Source organism: Neofelis nebulosa, chromosome 8 (assembly GCF_028018385.1).
Source record: "Neofelis nebulosa isolate mNeoNeb1 chromosome 8, mNeoNeb1.pri, whole genome shotgun sequence".
Lineage (NCBI taxonomy): Eukaryota > Metazoa > Chordata > Mammalia > Carnivora > Felidae > Neofelis > Neofelis nebulosa.
Genome location: NC_080789.1, coordinates 112,987,172 through 113,011,997, shown reverse-complemented (window position 1 = coordinate 113,011,997; position 24,826 = coordinate 112,987,172). Strand labels below are relative to the sequence as shown.

At 38.3% G+C, this 24,826-nt stretch overlaps 1 long non-coding RNA gene across 3 annotated transcripts; it reads right to left on the bottom strand.

Moving 5' to 3' along the window:
• Window positions 1–1,794: 1,794 nt before the first annotated feature.
• Window positions 1,795–22,075, bottom strand: LOC131483412 (uncharacterized). Of its 3 annotated transcripts, none has more exons than XR_009247646.1 (5): window positions 21,689–22,075; window positions 6,559–7,463; window positions 6,160–6,235; window positions 2,914–4,433; window positions 1,795–2,661 (listed from the first exon to the last, which is right to left on the bottom strand). It is a non-coding gene; the product is annotated as an uncharacterized LOC131483412 (long non-coding RNA). The 3 variants fall into 3 exon arrangements; XR_009247644.1 differs by having other exon boundaries at window positions 6,559–6,817; XR_009247645.1 differs by having other exon boundaries at window positions 6,559–6,744.
• Between the last annotated feature and the right edge of the window lie 2,751 nt (window positions 22,076–24,826).

The window sequence follows — 24,826 nt, the reverse complement described above, 5'->3', positions numbered from 1 at the left end:
TTAGCGTGGTGGGAGGACTCAGTAGCAAAATGAAAATATCATATCTACACGAGTCAAGCAGTTCAGAGGGATGGCATTGATGAAATCTGCCCTATTAAAGATCTGGAAAATAAATGCTACCTAGATTGTTAAACAGTTCTACCAGTTTAAAGTAACTGTGTATTCATTGAACAAAAAGCAGCAGGAGAAGGTTTAGATTCTGTAAAGAAAGTCTACATTCATAGGTGTAACAAGGGACTTTTATAACTGCATGTCTGAGGAAATGATCAGAACTAATCTAAAAGTGTCATGAAATGCAATATTATTACCTTTATTTTATGATAACACTGTTAACACATAAAGAAGATTGGTTTCTACCTGAGTTATAAAACATTTTCATGATTGTAACAGTGGGAAATTTTAAGCTAAAAATTAGATCCAGAAATTTCAGTTTTACAAGATGAATCAGTCCTAGAGATCTACTGTACAGCATGGAGTTTACAGTTAATACTGTATTATATGTTTTAAAAATATTTGTTAAGAAGGTATATTTTATGTTAAGTGTTCTTATCACATACATGTAGATAAATAAAGAGGGCAGGAGGAAAGTTCTAGAGGTGATGGACATGCTTATGGCATGGATTGTGGTGATGGTTTCATGGGTGTGCATTTATTTCCAAACTCATCAAGTTAGACACATTAACTCTGCACACCAATAAAGTGGTTAAATTTTTTTTAATGTTTATTTTTTATGTTTAATGTTTTATGTTTAATGTTTATCCCTTCTAACGCACACAAAAGATAAGCACAAACTTCATTGCCATCAGTTGTCCCAGGAGGCATGCGGAAAGGTGGACCAGCTCTTCTGATGCCTGTTTTGCAGGCTTAGAAAGTTAAAAAGCCTCCAGTTCTTACATGCCTCATCCTGTGGTGGTGGTGGTGTGGGGTTTCTTCCATTAACTACCCATATACCAGTGTGTTAAGATTTGAACTGCATCAGGATGTCATATTGGCTATTCAGCCCTTGGAATATGTTTGCATAGAAGATTATTTTTCTAGTCTTGCGAAAATTTGAGTGTTCCCTGAGCAAATTTCTAATGTGGCATCTTGGGGGAAAAAAGCATTACGAAATGCTTGTACTATAAATTTCACTTTGTGAGTCATCTAGATTTTATGAATCTTCCTACCGCTTCACACAAAACTTTATTAATAAAGAAAAAGAGGATTGGAATCATGCCCATGGTTTCTGACTCTTTTATCGGCCAATGATATCTGCAAAGCCACTTGCTATCATAAGTAACTAGAATCAGAACCCCTAATGGCCAGAATATCTCATCAGTCAACTTCGGACACAGTCCTCACAAAGCAATATAACCCAAGATGTGAGGTTGGACACACACTGGGGGCTATTGCTTGTCTTTGGTTCTTCACAAATTTATCAGAAACTCTATTCCTGAAGTCCTGGATGCAAACCACATCGTTTCCATTTAATGTGACAGATTGGCACTGATAGATGGTGTTGACATCACATGATATATTGAAACACCAGATTTCCTGCTGAGAAAATCCTGGGTAGGTTTGTAGGACCAAGTCAACTTAGTAGAAAATACTGTATTGACTTTTCATGTACTAAGGCTCTAGTTTCTGATTTCTTGAGTGCCTAGGGAAGCTTATTGCCATTGGAAATGAAAGCTTGATTGATTAGAACAGAGATGTGCCTTTTAAAAGATTGAATTGCTCGCCTTAAAGGATCAAATTCAACTCTCAAGAGGGAGACTGGCCTTATGATTCTTTTTTCTCCCTAGGCAGTTGTGATTCTTTTTTTTTTTTTTTCATGCCTTGAAATAGCAAATTGTGGAAGATCATTCTGTGTGGATAATCTTGTGTAAATTGTCCCTCAGGTGTAGGTCTAGAGATTATAATCTATGAGAAGAAAGCTAAAAAAATCCACAAAATACAGGCAAAACAGGAAATGTTTTCTCACTTCAAATGATGTCTGCAGGAGGGCATTCTCAGTGGGAGTGGACATTCAGTTATAAAGTTAAAAATTGAAGAGTACTTAATAATAGCTTCACAGCTTGTCCTGGAGTGCTCCTGGACACATCACCCCTCTGTCTAACTATAACTATGACTTCAATCTGATTTAACTCAGTTTCCTTGTGTCTGATCAGCATGCTCACAAATGATGGGCATTCTCTACCCTTCCCTTGAAGCAGGTGTTAGCTGGTGATCTGGACCATTTCTATCTAGATGATGGTGACATCTGCGTTCAAGTCCCTTCTAAGTCAAGTTCTAAAAGTGAGTCCAAGGCAAAATAAAATCTTATCTTTTAATGGGACACAGGCAAACTGGATTCTCAGAGATGTTCTAGGTAGGGAATTATGTTGATGCCCAACCTATTATAAATTGGCACTTGCATAATAGGGTCAACAATTTGGTAATTGATATGATTTTGGTTAGAATCTGCACACATACACCGTTTGGGAAGTGTAGAGGAGTACATGAGAAGTGCTCTTCTGGCCTTCATCTTCCACTGACCCAATTTCCCTGTCTGGTCACATCTGTTTTTACAAATTTCCTTGTTCTTCCAAAGATGGTATGTATCTACACTCATACACACATACACAGATTATATGTTATGTGTGCATATAATTTTTGTACAAATGGTTGTGTATTCTATACCTTATTTTTTTTTAATTTATTTTTTTTTTAATTTTTTTTTCAACGCTTTTTTATTTATTTTTGGGACAGAGAGAGACAGAGCATGAATGGGGGAGGGGCAGAGAGAGAGGGAGACACAGAATCGGAAACAGGCTCCAGGCTCCGAGCCATCAGCCCAGAGCCTGACGCGGGGCTCGAACTCACGGACCGCGAGATCGTGACCTGGCTGAAGTCGGACGCTTAACCGACTGCGCCACCCAGGCGCCCCTATACCTTATTTTTAAACCTAACATTATGATTTTGAAGCTGTGTCAATCTTTCTGTCTGCTGTATAGTATTCCATTTTGTGGTATAATTTATTGAATCAGTTGCCATTAATAAACTTTTAAATTGTTCCCAGGCTTTTGCTGTTACAAACAGCTGTGCAGTAGACATCTCTGTACATACCTCATTCACATATATATGAATATATTTGGAAGATACATTTCTTAAAGTGGATTTGATGGATCTTATTTTTTGTCATAATTAATGATACACTTCTGTTTTTTTATTGACCTTTTTATTTCTACATTTCACTATGCGGTCTGTGTTTTTTCTTGCTTTTTGCTGATTATATGAAAAAAATAATATAAACTTTTCTCTAGTGGTTTGTTTTAATAAGCATGTGGTATACTTTAGTTAAGACCTCTATTTCTTTGATCAGCATTCTTTGACTCCTTACCATATTAATGGTGAAATCAGCAATTTCCACTTCTCCTTAGTACTCTTTCTAGTAGCTGATTTTGATTTTTATTATTTTATTATATTTGTATATTTTAAAAAGTTGTATTAGCTGGTTTGTCAGCTTTGCTGCCTGGCTGTGAAAGTTAAGGAAGTCTCTACCCTTACATTACCTTCCTTTTTTTTTTTTTTTTCTCTGAATTGTGCTGTTTATATAATGTTTCCATTGTTAGGAAATCTCTATCTTGGATATTCAGGACTTCACTACGCTATGTCTTAGTGTTGACAATCTGATGTAACTTTGTATTCCTTTGAATAAGATGTGCCATTTAGGATTTAGAGTCCTCTGTCATTAATTCTGGATCCAATGAATGTGTCTTCTTTATTGATCATTTATCTACATTCCCTTCCAATTCTCATTTATTGCCATTTCACTTTCTCACTCTTGTCCTCCACTGTCCTTATGTGTTCTCAGCAGTGTCTATTCTCCTTGGTGCTGCTTCCAAAGTAACCCTCATATTTCCCTAAGGGCTTGTTTTTTCCACCTATTATTTCACTTTATCTTCCCTGGGCCCTCATAGCCCAATGGAAAAATTCTTATTTCATCAATCAATAGCTTCATTACCTTTTGTGAATTCTTGATGATACATGGACTTGATGCTAATTTTTGCCTGGGCTGTAGTGCCACATTTCTGGCATATTTCTGATGCTTTTTAATTTGTCACCACACCACTGCTCCCTAGCCCCCATGCTCTGTCTCTTTCCATCTTTTCTCTTATAGTATCTTTGTATACTACATCCCAGGATGATTCCATCTGGCTATCATTTCTCTTTAGGATGGGCATTCTGGACCAGCAATTGCAGGTGGTACCTAGGTGGCAGGAAGAGAACCTTGTAAGTCATAGGAAAGATCCTCCCAGCAGAGTCATGTACAAGAGTGGGCTCTTTCAGACTTCTTCATGCCCAACAAAGACTGGCAGCACTGTGTGCCATGCACAGGCCTTCATCTCCATCTTGTCTGATGGATGGATGGGATAACTGTGATTGAGCATTCAGCTCTGCTTCTCATGTTTCTGGAAGACAGAGGAAAGGGGCAGTTATACCTTTATTCTGTCATTTAAATACTGGAAATCAATTGCTACTTTTTAATTGATATTTAATAATAGATAAAAGAACAATAATAGATAAAAGAACAATAAAAGAGCAAAATGAGCCACCTCTGCTGCTTACTGGCTATGCAACTTTGGACAAGTCTTCAAAGCTCTCTGAGCCTGTATTTTGTTATCTGTTAAATAGAGACAGTAATAAAGCCTGTGTAGTTTGATTCATGGGGTTGATATGGAGAACAATGACAAAAAAGATGCGAAAGTACTTCAAATTGAATTCACTATATGTTAGGTGATGTCATCATTAATAATAATGTAATTATTTTAAAAAAAAGAAAATCACCAACTCTTTACGCCCATCTTAGTTAAAAATTTTGCAGGCCTCAGAAGGAGGGAGGTTCAAGAAAGTATTTCACTCACTCTGGATTATCTTTTTATTTCCAAGGGGACATTTCAAATTTTAAAAGGATGTGCCCTTCCAAGGAGTCATCTTAATTTTTAAAGAGCCCCAAATAAATCCCTTATAATTTTTATTATCCACTTTTATCACCCTTCTTTCCTTGCTACTGCAGCTTTAAAGTGAGCTGTCCATTATTTGTAGGAATCTTTTAAGTTCCAAAAATAAATGACCTTAGAACTCATCAACAGTATCTCCAAAAGTCAACTTGAGGGAATACTCTAAAAATCTCCAAAAGAATTTTATGTCCTTGCTCTGGAATGACGTTCTCAGAAAGCCCCATTAACCAGAATCTGAGTCTGTTTCAGGTTTACTGGTTATTTGTCACCAAAGCAACTAATGAAGCATTTCTTACAGTCCCAGAACTCATTCATGCTAGAAAACCTGACTCTCCTATTTTGGAAGAGCAAAACATATTGGCCCAGAATATTTATTTGTGGGTTTTAAAATTATCATTCATATCATATACTTCTTCAATGCAGGTATTTCAAATATAGATCAAGAAAGTATGTCCCTTGTGTTTTATAGGGTATATCACTAGATTCACAAGAACGGGAAAAGTAATTCTCTGTTTCATTCACCTTATTTAACTTTATAAAAGCTATACATTTCAATAATCCATCGTCAATCATTCAACAAATATTGAAGAATGCCAATTCTGTTTCTAGAGCTGTTATAGGTGAATGGGGATATAGAGATGACACCAATGACAGAACTGAACATTTATTTTGAATTTAGGATGTGCCAGCCATTGCATTAAGCATGTGTTATCACATCAAATGCTCAAAACATTCTCATGTATTAACTTCTGTTGTTGTAATACATACTTTTTTTTTTTGGATTACAACAAGAAATATTGATTTCTGGCTCATATTATATTGAGGTTGGGGGTCAGCTGCAGCACTGCTGGTCTGTTCTGGGTCCTACATGTCTTCTCATTCTGAAAACCAAGTTAAAGCCACTTTCCGAGACAGCGAAAAGACTGAGGGAAACTTGCAGTGCTTTTGAAATCATGTTTTCAGTCATGACAAACATCTCATTCATTCTGGTCCCTTTGGCCAAAGCAAATCACATAACCACACCCAGAACCAGTGGAGTGAACAAGTGTACTCCATCTACTGAGAAGACTGGCAATGGCAGTGAGAAGACAAATAATTATGAATAATCATGCAGTCTGCCCCAATTTGTTCTCTGCTCACAAGATGCTTTCACCTCTCCCCAATTTCCCAAAAATACCAGGCATTGGGCGCAGATGTCCAGAATCTGGTGAATATATATCATGTCTGCTGGCTGCTCTTCCTGATTCAGTGACCTATGAGTAAAGTAAAAAGTTGTCAGTCCTCTTATTCTCCTAAACCTAATATAATACAATAGTGGAGCAGGGACACTTTATTAAAAAAATGGAAGAATGGGGGCACCTGCGTGGCTCAGTCAGTTGAGCATCCAACTCTTGATCTCAGCTCAGGTCATGATCTCACAGTTTGTGAGTTCAAACCCTTCGTTGGGGTCTGCACTGACAGCGTGGAACCTGCTTGGAGTTCTCTCTCCCCCATCTCGCTGCCCCCACCACTCTTGCTCTCTGTCTCTAAAAATAAATAATTTTTTTAAAACATTGGAAGAATTGGAGGTACATACCAGTCACTGGTGAATAACAGTTCTGATATTCCACTGAACAGAAGTTGCAAGTTCCTCTACACTAATGGTAGGGACTGTTCCTTGATTTGCTCCAGTGATATTTTCTGGGAGTCATTTCTTAGTCTGTGTTCTCCACGATGTTTGATTGGACAACTCTTCCTTTTCCGTTATCCTCCTTGGCCTCTTCTGAAGTGAGTATCAGAAAAGATGCCATTTGTGACTGACAGGCTATCTCAGATTGCTTCACACCTGTAGAAGACTAGGGACCCAAGAGTTATTTATGATTTGAATAGTTGTAGTCTCTTCTAATCCAGGCTGGGAGTACTTTGGCAACAGCTCTCTACAAAATTTATTTTTTCTTTTTAATCAGTTTGATCCCAACAAGTTTCATGTGAGTCAATAGCCATACCCATAACTTTTCAAGAAATACCTTCATAGATACTTTGATCTTATCAAGCTTCAGATGGATGCACCTTTAGTGTCTTTTCCCTGAGCCATTTGTCTAACTGAGATCATTTACTAAGGCCATATTAATCTAATCAGTAGACTTGACCAAGGGTGTGTTGGATCTGTGAACAATCTTTGTCTGAATTTTAGATTCTTTAACTTGTTAGAAATAAGAAAGTTTCAATTTTCAATCCTAAAAGTTCTGAAATTTCTGGATATTTGCAGCTCTGCTGGACTCTTCTTGGCAATGCTCCCTGTGTCTTCTCGTTCCTGAACCCAGGATGAAGAAGTAGCCACTACATGAGACTTGATGGTCTCAGGGTGGAGGTCAGAACACAAGAGCTCATCTAAAAACCTCTGCTCAGATGAAGCAAATGGTTCATCTATTTATGGCCCATCTCGGCAAGTCACAAGGCCCTCATATCCAATCAGTGGGATGAGGATGTCTACAGGGAAAACTGGAAAAGATGAAAAGGAAATGGATAATTGTGAACAAATGATACAATTTCCATGCCTCATGAGGTAGATACTGCTATAACTCTCTTGATAGAGATGGAAACTGAGGCACAGAGAGGTTGAGGACCTCTCTTGGACCTTGTCCTCTCTCTTCTTAGTGGTAGAGCCAAGATTTCATCTTAGGGAGTCTAACTCCATGATGTTGAATCATTTTCTAGACTCTTCCTCTGGGAACTCTCATTTTTGTCGAACAATCTGTATCATCTTGTCTAAATTTTCAGCAGGCTCCAATGAAAACAATTTTCGTGGAAGACTCAAATACAGGAATAATAACGCTTTTTGTAAAAATGCTGTGACAGATTTCTTCAAGAAATAATTCATTAAATTGATGCCAATTATAACTTGTGAGATCATAAAGCTCAATGCAGGAATACTGAAAACATGACAGTACTCTTAGGGCAGCATATTGAATAATTGGATCTCTTCAGAGAAGCTCTCAGCTCCCTCTCAGAATTGCTATGCTACACTCTCACCTAGCCTCTGAGAATATAAAAATTTAAGGTATCAAATAGTGAAATGAGTTCAAATTCCTGAGCATTACACTCAGTTAAGGAAATATTTTGTGACAAATCTTAAAAGATTTGTCATTATTACCCCAAGTCTCTGGATTCAAAAGTTCTTTTAAAATAACATGGTCAGAAAACAGCAATTAAAGCCATATGTTACAAGCCCGTTGTAGCAAGAATTCCAAGTGAGGTGTTTATGTCCTTGACCCTTCATCCTTTTCCTACTCTCATTTCTTCAGAACTGGCTCAGATTTTCCTGGAAGAAGAATTTTTTGTAAATTTCATTCAGGCTCATCTCCAGAGAGGCACGGAGATCAGACCTACTATAGACTACGACTCCCAAACACTCCCTAAATAAATATATTTATATACACATTAAATAAAATTAAAATAAAAGCAAGAATGGCCTTGAGGAAAGTCATAAAACACAGCTGACACCCTGAATGACGTGTACTGGATAGGAGGAGCAAGGAGAGAAGTGATTTGGTTTTATGGAACTGGTTCTACACTGCCTTATGGAGGTAGCCAATCAGGGCGGCAAGAATGAGGTAACCACTGCAAACCTATTGGCAATAAGTTAGTCAGAGATAATCTGGGGCTAGACATATGCGCTGGGAGTCCTTCTGGAGAAAAGCGAGCCAGCACCATTGGTATTTATTCATACAGTGGAATATACCATGTGCAAGCAGCTACTTTTTCCCTGAAAATTTCTTCACCCACTGAATTAGCATAGATTAACTACAGGATGGAAGATATCCAACTCTTTGTAGCTTTAATGACATAGAAAGTTTATTTTTCACTGGAATCGTAGTCTATTTGGTGGGTGGCCTCCCATGTATCAACTCTGGCACATCCCCCCCATCCTTCCATCTTGTGACTCTGCCATCTTTGGAGTCTCAGAGTTTTCCACCAGAGGTTTCTGGTAGTGGCGTCTCTCGCATTTGCCCACGTGTCAAAAAAACTCAGTCACATGGCCCCACATAACTGTATGGGACACTGTGCAATTCCATTTTCCTGGAGGACTAAGAAACGGGTGTATGAGTTTGAAGAATGTATTACCAAGCCTTGTAGAGGGGAAACCCCCTACGGGTAAGAATTGAGTGATGTCTACTTACCGCGAAGAAGAATGCAACTGTTAAGTCAGAGGAGTTCTCTGCTCTTTGGTAAAAGAAATTTTGAGCCCTTGGCATCTGGTACAGAGCTCTTCACGGTTCAGTTCCAACCTACCTAGTTTCACCTCTTGCTGCTCACTGCCCAGCCTCCACCTTCCCTACCACATGCATGTAACACTCCTACCAGATCAGACTAGTGGCTATTCTTTGAATGTGTCACATATCTTCACACCTTTGGACATTTGCAAATGTTTCCTGTTTGAAACACCAACTCACCCTACACATAAGAACAAGCTCAGACAGTTATTTTTCTATGAGACTTTCCTTGAACTCCCTCCTGCAGGCCCAATTAATTACCACCTTCCTGACACTCCCAAAATATCCTATATATTACTTTACCATAACTTACTATGTTGCATCTTTCTTATTTGCTTGCCTACATGTCTTTTCCCTGTGCTGTAAAATGATAACTGAGTGAATCTACACCTGGGAGTCCTGAAGGCTGTCACTGTCTCACTGAAGAAACTCTTAGTGAACATAAGAATCAAACCATAAAAGACTCTTAAATATGGAGAACAGAGCCGGGGTTGCTGGAGAGGAGGTGAGGAGGGATGGGCTAGATGGGTGATGGGCACTTAGGAGGGCACTTCTGGGGAAGAACACTGGATATCATATGTAAGAGATGAATCACTGGGTTTTTCTCCTGAAACCAGGACTACACTGTATGTTAGCTAACTTGAATTTAAATAGAAAAAAAAAAAAAGAAAGAAAGAAAAGTAAACAAAGTCATATGAAAATAGAAATGAAAAGAATTTACCTTTATGCTAAACGGATAGAAGAATATGACATACCTGATATTATTCTGCATTTTTAAAGATGTACATGTCAAGCTATATGAATAAATTGAGAACTCTTCTTAAAAAAAAAAAGGAATCAGCCAAAATTTGGAATCAATAAAAAGACTGAGCTTTATTGAAGAAAAGTTGTAAGCTGTTTGGAAATGTGTTCTAGATGCATTATTCATCTCTGGAGAAGTATAAAAACTAAAAGTGTAAGTAATGCATTTCTGAGGCCAAGATAATCATGATGTTGTGTTCTTTGCACTGCTCACCACAGTGCTGGTTCAGGTGCATGGAAAAGAATAAAACCGAGCTCAGGGAGAGCCTCTGATGAAATGCAATCTCCACAAATTTTCATGGAGGAAGCCTCAAGTTTTGAAGAAGTGCAGAAAAGAAATAAGCTTATATTAACATTTCATTGCATGATCCCTGCAAAGGGTGCCCTTCCATGGGGGACTGTTCAAAGCTCTGAGCTGAGCCCTGCTGAGACTTACTCGGAATCCTTCTTTCCCAATAAATAGGCCTGAATTTCCACCTTACCAAAGTCAACACAGACAGCTACAGTTCAAAAGAAAATTTTCCATTACCATAACGGATTGTAATAAAAAGCATTGGCTGAGCCTCTTCCTCTCTCTTTATCTTGGCATTTATGACTCTAGGTTTAGTAACTTTCAGGGTAAAATGAGTTCACTCCTTATTCAGTTTTTTTTTTATTTTTTGCACTCCTCATTTCATGTGGTTGTATTTATACAAGCTCACAACCTCTCTCCTGGCTCTGATTCCTCAATGCCTCAGGCCAGACCTTCTAAGACAGACTTTCCCAGCAGTCAATGCTGTGGTTATTGCTCCCAGTTTGGTTAAAAATAGACCTTGTACTGCTGCTTCAATCCTTAAAGAATAAGAGGTGAGGTCATTTTCTGCTTGGAGAGTGGATCCAGACTGAGTGATTGGCACTAGCACATTCAATTGCAGAAGAAACAGGTGTTAAAGTGACTTCTCCCATCCTATTAAATATCCTTTTCACACATTGATTCACAGACTTGTTTCCATTCTCATGACTGAATAGGCAACGCTGTAATTTGTCCGCTCCATCCATTTTTTCCTACCCCTTGGCATCAGAATTTGCCTACATAGTCTATTGTCTCCGTAAGTTTCTGCCCAAAGTGAGTGCTAGAGGGATGATCTTATGAAATTAAGCAGCAAAAAGCAACAGGCATGTAATTTGCCAGGGCTAGCAGGCAACTGGTAATGGGCTTCCTCCTACTGCTTTTCACAAGCTTTCTGACAATAGCTCTAAGTTACGAAAACTTCAAGCCACAGAAATGACTCCACCACAAAACTGGGGACAAGGCAGGGGCATGTATAGAAAGGAGAGAATTCTTAAATGAAAGTACCAGACACTAGAAATAAGGAAAGTATCAATTAGACTTCTTTCAAGTCTTTCAGCTATTGTATAACATATTATGCATAGGATGTGTGGAAACCAACAAAACATGTTTACACTTGAGCAGGCTAGTTGTTTGCAAACCTCCTAGTACAAAAATCAGGGTTAAGAAGACAACTTTAGCTGTAAGTCCCAAAACTGGGCAAATGAGGTCAGAATAAAAAAAAAAAAAAGGTAGATTTTAAAGAAAACTGTGTCCTAATGCCAGTTTCAATATTGAACATATCCCTGACTTTGAACAAATTACTTCATTACTTGAGACCTCAGTTTCTTCATGTGCAAATTGAGGAAGTAAAATTAGGTAGTCTCCAAGGTCACTTCTGGCTTTAATGTTCTGCGCATGCCACATCTGTATATCATATCATCTGGAAAATCGATTCCATTGTTACTGCTTTTAATTTATGTCACTAGAAAATGGCCATAACTGTGAAATTAATCTCTTGTTGGTTTGTCTTACTATTTTCAATTCTGAAAGAGTCTGTGTCTATGTGTGTATATGCATGTCTAGGATATGTATTTGTGTAGGGTGCTGTATTCAGATTTGAAATCCTTAAAGTAACCAAGTAAAACCATTGTGTTTAGGAGACTAAAAACCAGAGGGTCAGGCTCAGGGAAACTTAGTACTTTTCTTTCTCTCCTTTTTAAAAGTTTTCTTCCAATGACCCATCCCCTTCTCTGGCTTCTCTTTCAGAATCTGAGAAAGTCTCCTGTAGACCACGGTGCTGCTGGAGAGGCCTCTAAGCACCATGCTTCTACCGCTGCCTACAAAGATCACGATCATCCACTCAGGGAAGGTTAAGGATAGTTAACAGAAGACCCGGAAGTGTACCAGACTGGAGAAGAAGCTAACTGGGACCAGGGGCAGCTAAGGATAACACCGAAATGGTGAGGAAGCAGTTTTGAATTTTCAGGCCAGTAGACTTTTTGTAGATTCAGAAGTACCCTAAGCAAGATTCTTTGGATGACTTCTTGTTCTACAGTTGGAAGTATTTTGGTGTCAGCTGGCTAAAGTGCATAAAGCAAAAATCAGTATTTCTTTGAACATGTGCTTTTGCAAAGTTTAGTCTTCCTCAGCCTGTTATTTGAACTTGTGCTATAAATTCCTCTGTATGCATGTTTCAAATAACAGACATTATTTCCCTTTATTCTTACTTAAAATAAATATAGACAGGAGAAAAACAGTTTCAAAACAAGAATTAAAAAAATAATAAAATTCTGTGGTACAGATTCAACATAATGCTCCAAATTATTTTGTTTATATAACTGGGCTAAGATAGTTGGCCTAGTGATCTTTAGCTGGATTTTATGTGTGTGTCCAGCAGAGTGCTATTAAAGAAGTTAAAGCAGATTCCAGCTTGCTGCTAAGCTGATGCTGGTGCTGGAAATAAGACCTGGCTGGTGAGTGGGTAGGGGGCTCATTAGGTGTCTACTTGTTTGAGGTACTGAGGGCTCCTGGAAGGAAACCTGCCTAAGGAAAAAGGCAATGGGATCCAGACCTAACCCAGTAATAAAGCCTTATTACAAGTTGGATGAGGGGAATACTGAGTCTTTCACTCTGCTTTACTCTTGGCTGCTTTCCACTAAATTCATATCCCAGGAAAAATGTTTCCCTACATAAGGACTGTTGTCCTAAAAATTCTCATAAGATGCGGGGGGCACAGGGAACAGATCCAGGGGCCCCAGTGTAATGAGTTGATGATCAGTGGACATGATGACCTTCAGGGAGGGCAGTGAGTGTGCTCAGCAGACATGACGTGAATGATGGTGCAGACAGTGGAGGCAGGTGCCTGTGGATATGCTTCCTGAAGGCAGCATGGGAATGTACGGATGAGGCTGTCTTGGACAGGTATTGCTATGCCCCACAAAGGCTAGACACCACAAAAGGGAAATATTAAAGAACCCTGGAGACACATTCTGAAGGTCCCTAGAAATACCTGAAACAAGGGGACACTGAATGCAGGGAACCAAGCAAGACCAAAAAGCAGCAAAATTATAGTGACAGAGGATGAAATTTTTAGTTTGCCCTCTTGGAGCTTATAATCTAGTTGGGAAGACAAGACTATCACACCTGAAAGACTAGGAAATGATAAGAATACGAAGTGATCAAACACTACTGCATTTTGAGATTACATTTGGCCTGATCATAGTGGCCTTTGTGAAGAGTGTGGAATATGACATGGTCTTAAAGACAGAGTGGGCATTGAGTAGGCAAAGAGTCTTCTAGAAAGGGTGACAACTGCAGTCCAATAACAAAGCCTTCTTACAAGTACACTGAGCCCTTGCCACATGCCATGGAACTCATTAGGAATTTTATGCGGAGCATGACTAATCCTCACAAAAACTGGTAAGGAAGATTTTATTTTCATCACTGTACAGAGGTGAAAAATGGAGGTTTGGCTAAATTAAGTGATTTTCCTTATTTGCAGTTAGCAAGGGGGACAGCTGAGTCAAGAGCGGATCACAGATCCACCTGTTTCCTAAAACAGCGAGAATAAGAATGTGGCACAACAGTTAGGATCCAAGCCAAGCCAAGGTTTGTGTACTGTTGTGTAAGGAAAGGGGAAGTCGCTGGTGACTTTTTGGTGGTGCTGGGTGGGGGGAAGACCACCATGGTATTAATCATGGTTGGGCTAATTAATCAGGAATTGAGATAGGAAGAGATTGAAAATAAAGACAATCTATATAAGGTACACTAAGTGCACGTATATAAATAAAGGTGCATTTAGTAATCTAGACCTTATGGAATTAAAAGGAATGGTGAATTGAACAACATTTGAAAGGAAGAAACTACAGGCCTTGGTGACTTCCTCTTAATAAGGACCATAAACCCTAAGGAGAATTGGAAAACTCTCAGGAAATGCTGCCTTCTATTTGGTGGGCCAGGTTCTGGCAAAGCTAGGTCAAACCATAAATCCAGGTCAGAACCAGAGGCCAGAGATCCTCAGACTCATGAAACTGGAACTGAAATCAAGCTCAGGAATTGGTCACAAGACTGGGCCCAGAACCAGGCACTGGGTGGGATGAGAAGGGCTGGTGATAAGGACCCCTCTGATATCCCGAAGTCCTTGTCAGGCCCAATCAAGGGTGTAGGCAAAACAAGAGATTTCTATAGACCAAAACCAGAGTCTCACAGAGTATAAGAAGCACAGAACTGAGATGAAATCAGGAATTTCATTTGTCTTTGTTCCAAGCAAGGAGACCAAGGGAAGCAATCAGCATCCAGCCTTTTAGAATTATAGTTTTAACTGAACTGTATTTTAGCACTGTCTCAATCTTTAAAAGTGGTTAGGTTCTACTTACATACATGATATTCCTCAGCTGAAATACTTAATAAGTTATAGTGCCCTAATTCTCATCCTGGATTGTGTGTGTGTGTGTGTGTGTAAAATTGTCTAATGTTAAAATGTATCACTAATTTATTTTCTAGTGTCTAGGTTAGAATATAACTATGAGATATATATCAAATGAATTTCATGGCTATAGTCCAAATGTAACAAATGAATCATTTAAAACTATCCGCATATTGGTGATGCCAAATTTTTCATTTTCTTCCATTTTATAAATGCATCATATCTCAGCTCAAAATCAATCTATTAACCTTGAAAACATTTTGAGCTGGAATGAAGGTTAGCAGTGAACTTTGCAACCTTCCACGTGATATTAGTCATATTTAGCAATTATTATTGGCTTTGAGTAATGAGCCAGTTGAGACAGGAACAGTAACATGGCGGATACCAATAAACTAGACTTCAGAGACCACAGGGAAAATAAAGAGTATGCAAAATCAGGCTTTTTAAGCCTCAAGCTTGTCTGCCCTAAAGCTCCTGCCTTTAAAAAGAAACTGAACATCTTGACAGCTATTCTGATAAATTACACATAAAATACTCTAGTAAAATCTTTGTTATGAGATAAGGAATTCTGTTCAATGAATTTGAAAGGCAACCGAAGACTAAAACAACGACGTGTCTGCCTTCTAAACCTCCATTGGGATGTGTCTGATGGATTTCCCAGGTGCCAGGACTGTTGATCCTGCCATGAGCCTGGAGGAACAATACAGGTATGAGCTGAGCAGCATTATTTTAAAAATTAAAGCCCAAGTAAATGCCTCAACTAAAAATGCCTTAGGAATACATAAATATATTATCTTCTGGATGAATTTTATATTACATTATATTGATTTTAACACAATATAAAATATAACATAGATACTTTTGGATTCATAACGTGAAAGAACAGTTAATGGTTTGCCCATATGGGACATATGAAAATGCTTCCCTTAAATTCTTTTGCCATGTTTTATGGATATTTGAGTTTCATACAACTAACACAGTTTGGAGACTTGTTGCCATAAATGGAATATTTTTCATCTCTATTATTTGTTAGACATCAAATAAAACAGTGCCATCTTGACTGTAAAAGGGCCCAACTTCACAGAATTTGAAAAGTGTGTTAGTTGTATTGTTTTCTTAATTTTAAAATATTTTAGATATAAACAATCTCATTTCATCTGTGGTCCTTAAAATATACGTAATTTTATAATATTACTCAGAGGAAACACTAGATTTACCTCTAATGCCAAATATCAAGTATCTTCTACTTCTAAATTGGATGAAGTTTTTAAAAAGTTAGTTTCCTAGAATCTTTGCCTATGTTAACTTAAAGGTGAAAAACATTAACTTACATTAATTAAAAATTAATATAAAAAGATAGTCAAACCACAACTGTAAGCTGTGAAATCTAGAAATTTGGTACTAAAGATAAACCATCTCTGTTAGAATTGTGGGTAATAGAAAGTCACTTCTGGTAAATAAACTCAATGACCCTTCCAGAGAGAGAAAGAAATTAGCAATGGCTGCTGACTCCAGAAATTCTTCCAAGAAACCTAGAATCATGAAAATTCATTCAGTGGAGTTAGGAGACATAGTCCAATTATCCTGGGAACCAGAAATTTTTCTACCAATTGTTGGGAGGTTCTAGCCAAGTTTTTTTTTTTCTTTTCCTGTCTTTTGGTTTTGCTCACTGTTGCATTGTATTATCTGAAAATGTTCTGAATAGCTATAGCAAAAAGAACGAAGGATGGGTGGACAGACCTGGTATACTTTCAGTGTATCCCACTGCCCATCTACTACACTACTAGGTTCATTGTAGGTGCTCAATTCTTATTGCATTAAAACTATCCCCACAGAAAATGGAACTCCTCAGAAAATGGAAGCCTCCTCTTCCAGAAAAGATACAGATACAGATCTTTGGGAGGGATTTCAGAATGAGCAATGGATCTGACCTATTGAGGCCCCAGAATACATTGGTTCCTGGCTAGGAAAAGGATCCAGAGGCCAAGTTAACCAAAACAATTTGCAGATAGATTTGAGTCTTATTGTACAAGACAACTGGTTGATTCTGAGGTACACTAGTGGAGGACTGTGGCTGATACAGGCTTTATCCCTACAATTTTCAGCAATAGACAGCAATAGAGGATTAAATCACAAACTCGTCTTGATGTTAGTGTTTCACCAAGACCATGTTTATAAAGACATATTAGAATTTACTTTTAGTCTTTCTTTGTGGCAAGTAACAATGTACGTGTTTTGTTTAACCTCTTCAGATGTTTTGAAATGTTTTGGTTTAACTGGCGTGTACTTTATTAATGGCAGTTCATCTCATAGATCTCTTAATGACTTGGCTTAAGAACAAAATTAAACTTCCTGAATTTGATTTCTCTAAAACATATCCACCAAATGCAATTGCCCTTTCTGTCAAATAAGCCCTTACTGGTTTGTAAGTCTGAAGTGATTTTTTTTTTTTCCTCTCTCATTATGGTTGTTCCAAGACTCTTGACATTCTCTAAATCATCTTTCGCTGAGTACAAGAGGTCCATGAGGAAGTCAAGATCGATGATAGACTTCATCTCTCTTGAATTTTAATGCAAATGTCTGTTCCCCTAATCAAACAAAGGTTAAAAAAGGAAATCAAATTAGCTTATTACAAAAGCCAGCATAACTGAACTGACAAGAAAAATGCTTTCTGTATGAAAAGCCTTTAATCAATACCTTAAATAAGAATGTCACTGGAAAGAAGGGTTCATATGTGGTCAGTTATAATCTGCAAATCAATATGTTCTTTTTAATAAATATTTGACCACAGTAGCTCAATAGGCATTGCCCATAAAAGCTTCTTTCTTTAAACCAAAATGAAACAAAATTACAGCATAAATGTAATGTTCAGGGCATAACTAAAGCTGTGAGGGAATTCAGGGTTAGGGCTATTTCACCTTTTAATCATTGCATATTAAAAACAGATTTTCTTAGTACCTTGTTTCATGTACCAGTCCCTTACATAATCTATCTGTTCAAAAGTAAAATGATGTTGGAAAAGAAATTACTTATTAGAGATAGATCTAGGTTCAAGTCTCCTATTCTAGGTTTAGTTGGACTATCTGGAAGTATTTAATCAAATACTCTACATGCAATAAAGCTTCAATTTTGGCAGGTTTTTAACTCAAGTCTGTAAAAATGAAGCCATGTGGCAGGTGACTTTTTATAAATAAGTATACTTCCATTGTATTCCATCAAACCACAATCAGTGAATATCTAAGCACTTTCTTCATGCATAGTAGCATGTGTACAGGTTGTTTGCATTGTTACCAACATGACTTGGAATCTTCCACTTATTGGATGTGTGATCTTAGGCACATCACTTAATTTTCCATACTAGAAAGTATGTTAACAGGGATGCCCGGGGGCTCAGTCAGTTAAGCGTCCGACTTCAGCTTAGGTCATGATCTCATAGTTTATGGGTTCAAGCCCCACGTTGGGCTGTGTGCTGACAGCTCAGAGCCTGCAGCCTGCTTCTCATTCTGTATCTCTCTCTCTCTCTCTCTCTCTCTCTCTCTCTCTCTCTATTTCTCCCCTGCTTGTACTCTCTCTCTTTCTCTCTCTCAAAAATAAATAAACATTAAAAAAAAAGTATATTAACATACTGTCTGGCTCATTATAAATGACAAATTGTAACTCTGACTATGAATTATTATTACTTGAATTCTGATGGTGGACATAGAAAGAAACATAATTTAATGCACAATTTTGGTTTTAACAGCTCAGTGGCATCCAGGAGAATTAAATAAAATATACCTTGGAACAACCCATCGGACCATTGGAGATACCTAACCATAATCTATAATTTTACTTTATGTCTTTAATTTGCTTACTTTCACTTTTGACATCAAATGAGAGAGTGGAAAATATGTTTTTTTTACTTCTCTTTATCAGATAGTAATTTAGAAATAACTCGTAGCAGCTTATTAGGGAAGTCCAAATCATCTAAGTATGCAAAGGGAATAGAATTGTTCTTAAGTTTCTGCATATAAAGTTACTCTACACGCAGAATACATAGCTTTTGTTCTTTTATTCTCCTTTTTGGAGATATAATTTTTTTATTCTTTCATAGGAATTTCTTTCTTAAAGAAGTTTTGCAAAGCAGATTCCCTAAAAAAAAACGTGGATTGCTTAGCAGGATCAGTGAGGATGCAAGATTTATTTCCTCCTATACTTGAAAAAATATGTACCATTCTCGCCTTTCTGAGATAATTTTGAAGCGGTTTCTGCATAAAGTAAGAGGTCTTTCTCTTGAAGTATCAATGAACCTGACAAGGAAAGTCTAGAGTAAATTTACACATCAAAAGCCTGCTACTTGGCAACATTAGGAAGCCTCTAGCTACTGCTGCTGTGGCTTCTACTGCTCATTTATTTAATTATTCTTAGGTGACTGTGTCAAGATTTCTAGACAATCTCCTTGGGAGCTAAGTGCTTTGAATGTTTTGAACTATACTGGTAAGTGGAAAATCAGTGTCCTTGAGTATTAGAGACAGTGTTCTGATGAATTATAACGTATATTAATTAAAATAAATGTTTTTTAATGGGACTCTTTCCTGACCTATTAAAGGTACCTAATTTAGGGTCATGCATACATTGACATTATGACTTTTTAAATGAAGAAAAGTGATGATGATGACCAACATATGTGCAATAATTTCTAGTTTACAAAGTGCTCTATTTAATCATTTCCATATCTGTTATTTAATTTATCTCTCCCAGCTATCCTGTGAGATAGGCATTATTATTCACATTTTACAGAAAAGGAAAATAGATCCTTGAGAATTCAAGAATATGTCCCAAGTTATACAGCTAGAAAATTGTCAAAATAAGATTTTAATCTAGACCCTTTAGCTCCAAATGATTCCTTCTTTCCTATTACATAACAGTGATTAACATTTTCCAACTTTTCTCCCTGTGTATTTGAGAAGGCTGAACATACCAGAAGTCCAAGATAGAAATGGTTAATGCAATTGTGTGTTTATGATTTTTCAAGTAATGCTATTTTAAACTCTCACATGTATGATTTTGAAGTCAAATCTATGGTTCAAAGTATTGGTATTTGAGGCCCATAAAAGTTGTAGATGTTGTATTTTGACTTTGAAACTGCAGGGATCAGGATTGTAAATAGAAAAGTTCAAGTTGCTCAGGAGTAAACTTCCTATAATAAAGTATTTTGTGAGTAATCACGATGTTCAGGACTTCAACATTTCCAATTGTCTTGTAAATTTAAGATGCTCCCAAGTAATGAAGGGTGACCTATGGAAGCTTGCAGATTAGATATCAAGTAATTAGATTTGTTCAAAAGCTTATCTGCTACTGAGCAAAAATTGCAAGCTTAGTCTCATCTGGGATGATTCCTGTTTGCTTCCTGTCTGCTAATTTGGATAAAGCAAGGTCATTTCACTCAGTCTACCTTCTTTAAAACACATCTACCTTCCTGAAGGGCACTGCTTTCTTTAGTGCAGGGCACAACAAATGAATTATCATTATTTGGGGTTCTCATTATGAGATGCCAGAGAGAAGGCATTACTTATTCATAGATTTGGATAGAAGTGAAGCTGTTCTGATGTCAAGGATAGAATTACATAGCACTTCAAGTATCTTGGCGGTGGGTGTAATGCTGAGAGAGCAGAGAGAAAAAAAATGATCTGACCTCTATCTGGCCTACGGGCTTCCAAATTATGTGACGTGTGGAATTTGTTGAGGGTCTCCATCAATTGATGAATGAAAAATAGCCATTGATTCCCTTGTGTGTACATAACACCATGTTCAAGACTAAGGGAGATGTACATGACAGGACAAAAAATCCTACCTTCTAGGAATGCATAATCTAATTGAGGACATCTCAAAATATTAAAGGGGAGTCAATGATATGTCCCCAATTAATAGTGTTTGAATCCTTGCTTTAGAAGCCAAGGGACAGAAAGAGCAATCCCAATGGGGAAGACTCAGGCAACCATTTACTGAACAAAGTTGTGTGGCATGTGGGTAGGATGTAGAAAAAAGGATAGTCCTGAAGAGGAAATCCACAATGGAAGGAAAATTATGTGAGTTTGTTTTTGGGGACTGGAGAAAAAAAAAGTCTGGGATATTAGGATGAGACCCACTGGGGGAGGGCCTGAAATGATAGCCTGCAAAACCTTCAGTTCACGACATATACAGCAAAGTGCCCTTTTTGAGGGGCAAACATTTTTGAGGGGCAGATGCCCAGATGGAGGTGATGTGTCAGAATGGCTTAGCTGGTGATATCAAGCATGAAAAGGTGGGTGAGTAGGGCCAGTGACTGGAGGTAAGGAAACCTTTCAGAAGATGCAACAACAATTCAAGACCACTTTTGCATTGTTCACATTAATGAAGTCTTAATATGTATCTAAGGAATTTCAGCACAAATTATGTGATGGTCAAGTGACCAAACCATCAAGAAACTTGTCGAGATAAATGATGGTTGATTTCTGTATGGGAAGAATAACAGTTGCATGAATGGTGGCCTGGGGTGGGAGAGGGCCATGACTATGAATGGGAGAGGTGCTGGGAACAACTTCCTAGTAGTAACTCCTTTCCTTCTCTGGAAGGATCTCTGTCAACCCCATTGCAATCTTGTGGCACCCCTACAATCCTAAAGTCTCTTTGACTTGAGTCTATTCTCATAGGGCAGGAACTGGATCCTAGGTTTTCTTCTCTGGGTAGACACCACTAACTAAAGCAATTGTTAGTCCTAAGAGGAAACAAAATAAAGTCATAGGGGAAATTGCCAGGGATTTGACGAGTACAAATATAATGAAAAAAAGAAAAAAAGGCAACAAATGAGCAAAATTCTCCCAGAGGAAGCAGAATTAAAAATCTTCTTTCCCTCTTGGCCACTATAGTGAGAGGAGCTGCCGCCATGTCTGCCTACCTGTGATGGATGGTCTCCAGTGGAATTGCTCTGGCTTCCTGATCAAGAGGAATAAGCAGTCATACAGCATGAACCCCAGTCATCTGAAGGCTGCAACTCCTTCGCTACAATGGGCTGATTCACTGTAAGACTGTGGGCGTGGAGTTGGGGCTATGGCAGAGGTGTAGTGGTGGTCAGGATGCAGAGATCTGGCCAGTGAAACCCTGTGACTTCCTGGTGCAGACCACCTTCAACAACACACTGGCCACCCTCAAGTTCACGCATATGACCTAGAAGAACATGTACCACCCAGATCTGTACTTGGCTGCGGTCCACAGAGCCAGTGCCATCCTGTGCAGCCAGAAGCCTGTGATAGTGAAGAGGAAGCTGCCTGCCCCACCAACAGCTCCTGAGTACCTGCCCCCACTTAACACCTCCAAGGCAATAAAGTTGTTAACCACTTAAAAAAAACCTCAAAAACTGATCAAGTACATAAATACAAGTACAAAATAAGTACAATTAACATCACCACAGAGATATGGAAGACTACTGAAAAAATGCCACAGGAACAAGCAATTATAAAGAAGAATCAATTTGAAATTTTGACTTTAAAAATATAATTGTTGAAATAAGGGAATTAGTGGATGGTTGAATAACAGAATTGATACAGCTGAATAAATAAAATTCTCTTGAAAACATCACAATGGGATAAAAAGATAGATTGAGAAACAAGCGAAGCTGTAGAGAAGTAGAAACAAATATCAGGACAAGAGACTCAGAAATAGTGAAAAGGCAAAATAGAGGAGATAAAATATTTGCAGGCATACCGACAAAAGTTTTTTCCAAAATTAAATGGTCAATCTGGGATTAAAACCCAGGAAGCTCACCTCTAGTCTTTGGACTTTTGGATACTCGCTTTCTGCTTTGGCAACCATTGGGCAAACTTTGAACTGGTTGAGAATTCAGCAAGCCTCTGGGTAGAAGATGGACAGTGTTGCACCATACCAGCGTTAATCAACTTCAGCATGTAGTGGAAAATAAGACATTACATATAATAGTGACACAAAGTATAACTCAGAATTAACCAGAGAGGAAAAAAACAGACTATTACTGAATGTGAAGAGCTACTTCTTAAAAGGTTTAGCTTGGGAACGGTGCAGTCATTTCCATGGGGCTTAGTCTTGAAAGAGGTTGAAAACATTTGCCAAAATATTGTGAAAAAACCTGTCAACAATGGTTGTCTGAATAAAATCAAATATCCGGCTATTTCCAAATATCTGTCTGAATTATGTTATTGGAGTATCAATTTTTTCATTGTCTCTCTTCATCTGGGAAATGGGCACACATGCAGATTTGTTTTAGTCGTGTTTGTTAAGGCATGGAAGTCAGAGCTAGCAGACATACCTTGTGACCCTTCCTGTAATGTTTGGTCATGGAAATCCCCCAAAGACAACCTCTCCTCTAAGGCAGTTGTTGGTGATGCCCTAGTGTATTAACTTACTGCATGAGAGTATGCAGGGGAAAATATGGCCAAGTACCTGGTGCAAAATGCATAACTGTGTGGATATGCAAATTATGTGCAGACATACCTAGAACTTTAATAAAAGTGTGATGGAGCTCAAATACAATTGACTAGAGGTTCCCACATGTGGTGCATCTGGAGGGAAGCCTAAAGGAGAACTGATCCCCCTGGCTTATTTTCTGTTGTATCATGGACTATGCATCCCATGGAAATGCCTGGCACTCGGATAGTAAGTAATAAAGCATACTTATATTCATCACCTCTTTTATCTTCTTAGCAGCCCTGGACATGATTTATTTCATACTAAAACTTAGAGGGGTAGAGTTTCAAAGTTGGGAGGAACCTCAGAGAGCCCAGAACAATCCCTCCATTTTGTGAGTGAGAAAAGAGTTCCAGAAGAAGTAACTCACTCGTCTGAGTCCACAAGCAAAGGTGGTGGTTGAAGATTGGGGATTATTTGCCACTATAGGGATTCTTCAACTCTCTCCAGAAGCAATGGGAAAATGCAGCTATGGCCCTGTAGTGCAGAGCTCCAACAAGCTTTGCAGAGCTGTGGTAGGGAACGAAGTGCTTTGTGAAATTTCAGAGGCTCCTGTCTCAGACACACCCCTGTTAAAGGCAGGAATTCCTGCCAGGGCTCCAAAGGGAACTGGAGCCAGAGTCAGCTGGTAGGCCTCCAGCTTCCTGAGTGGTAGGCAGGGCTTCTACATTCTCACTTCCATTCCCAAGAAAGCTTGTGAAGAAGCTCATGCCAAGCTTATTAGAAACAGGGTTTAAGGGCAATTTGAGCATCTCATTCCCAGTCTTGAGGCTGCTGCTAAGGGTGAGTCTGAAGGCTCACAGGTTCATTACCATAGTCTCCTCCCTCAGAGTCTTGCATAGGACCTCAGAACAAGTTTAGTGGGGAGCCTGATTGTCATCCCATTTCCTCTGCTCTTGCACAGGGGGGTAAGCAAGAATTGTCTTCTTACTGTTTTTTATATAGTGTCATGCATAACAAAGGGGACATTTTTATGGTGTTGGAGAAAAGTATAAATGGTAGTAGTGCCACTTCATTCAGCAGAAAACTAAATAAATATGTTTTGTGTTTTTTTTTTCAGTGAACTATTCCCATGATCTTTTTGTCTGACTGCAAAACATCAAACATTGTTAAGGAATTATAAATAGCATGCGAATCAATCTGTGGCATTGCCTTACGTAGGCTCTTGAAATCTCAGTAATGATTTAATACACAAACATGTTCAGTGCACCTGCCTCAATGAAATGCAGTGATTTCCCCTGCTGACTGGTATGTGGTTCCCTCCCTCTGTTCCAACTGTACTGTGCTTTCTTTTTTTCTGTCCTTGTTTCTGATCCTACCCAGCTTTCCAGTAGCTTGTGTTTATCTTGTGCATTAGGTATGCCTCCAAAGTGATTTTCTCTTCTGCTTTATTTTGCTGAGGTGGTGTCTGCAAATGTGATTAGGCAAAAGATGAACAGCCTTGCAGAAATGTCCTTCTTTCCAACTGAGCTAGGGTTGGGGGATCTCACCATCTCCCCTTATGAATAAAACACAGGGCCAGTTTTGCTACTAGCGCATAATTCAGGATTGAATTTATAATGCAGAAATAATTTGTATCTGGTGAATAAAAATCGTG